We start from the raw sequence: 1732 nt of genomic DNA, 5'->3' as shown, positions 1-1732 counted from the left end.
CGTCCACGTCAGCATGCACAGGCTGGGCCCAGGGATACCTGGCGGCCCAGGCAATCTGCCATCTGTGGGGATTTTCCTTCTGCTTGTCCCGCCATGCACCGTCGCTCATGCCCTTGCGGATGCGCTGTGTCTGAGCCCGCTTGGCACTGCGAGCACTCGGGTTGGGCGCCTCGCCGCATTCGTTGTTGTCAAGCTGATTGGGTGACAGCTTGCGCTTATGCTGATCACAACCGCCATGGAAGGCAGGGGTAATGGCGCCCGTGTCATCGGTCGCCGCTGGCAGCAACATTGCCGATGCATTACCGACAACAGCACCGCCGTCCCAAACGCCTTTATCAGGAAAAAATTTAGACTTATCTTGCTGTTTTTGTGTTTGTTCGGCGTTCAAGTCGTTGCCTTTTGCGTGTTTTTCTATGGAAGGACCGGTCATACATTCTGCTATGCCGCGTTGACTCACGGGCTTGACCTTCTTACGGCCCCTCATATCTATTTTATGATCGATAATACTAAGTTCTGCACACTACGGAGCAATCTGGCAGCAATGGACGTTTTTGGCTGAAGGAATGAAAATGTACGGATCGGCCTCACTTTGTTCCTTATTTCCAAAGGCCAAAAAGGCTTCTTTATTCCTTAAAAGTAATATATTACTTAAAAAAAACACTGGCTATACTTGGGACGTCAAAAGGTAGCATTCCCGTTCGTAACTAGCCGTGGAGGCTTATCGACACGCTCCTGCCTACAGGATGATCCATGCGTTACCTGACCTGCTAGTGGACCAGCTTTGACTGTAGCGTTGCCAGAAGGCTTACTTAGACCTGGAACTGCAGCTTTGCAGTTGCTGCTATGGAAGTCACGATTAGCCCGTAATAATGGCTCTTGAAATTTCCATTGATTGTATGCAAGTCCAGGCTGCCATTACCTTGCTTTTGGCGTTGTGCTGCGACGGCAGTTGTCCACTTCTTGTGGGTCGATGGCGCCCGCTATCCATGCGTCCAGAGAAACCAAGAGCGTATACGTTAAGGTTAGGTATGACGGCAATTTTGCTCGAAGTTTTCTTAGATTAAACACCATCAACGAGCTAGGAAAATGTTGCTCTTTGATTGACATGCAAATCAGGCAACCAGCCGGGATGCTGAAGGAGACGGTATGAAACATGGCTGTTCCCACGTTTGGGCCGACAATCGCTTTGTTTTTTTTTGTGTGTGTGTCTCTGTGTGTGTGTGTCTGTGTGTCTGTGTGTCTGTGTGTCTGTCTGTGTGTCTGTCTGTGTGTCTGTCTGTCTGTCTGTCTGTCTGTCTGTCTGTCTGTCTGTCTGTCTGTCTGTCTGTCTGTCTGTCTGTCTGTCTGTCTGTGCTGTGTGTCTGTGTGTCTGTCTGTCTGTCTGTCTGTCTGTCTGTCTGTCCGTCTGTCTGTCTGTCTGTCTGTCTGTCTGTCTGTCTGTCTGTCTGTCTGTCCAAATGCTTTCTCCAATCACCTAGTCAAAGCCGTACCGACACGCTCAACCGCCCTGGTACTATTTATTAGTAAGTAGATTCTGCGCTCAGATCAGTTGTAATCTGCCGTAAAGCTTCCGACACTGGTGCCTAATCACCTCGGAATTTAAGAAACGCACATAGTGCCTCCAGAGCGACACATCGAACCTAACCTGCTTCTTGATCGTTTGTGGCATGTGTGGAGCCGACGCCATGGCAGCAGCGTCAACAACAATAGAAACCGGCCTGTGATCGCAAAG

The sequence above is a fragment of the Volvox carteri genome, assembly GCF_000143455.1.
Source record: "Volvox carteri f. nagariensis unplaced genomic scaffold VOLCAscaffold_104, whole genome shotgun sequence".
NCBI classification, from domain to species: domain Eukaryota; kingdom Viridiplantae; phylum Chlorophyta; class Chlorophyceae; order Chlamydomonadales; family Volvocaceae; genus Volvox; species Volvox carteri.
This window is presented reverse-complemented; position numbering follows the sequence as displayed.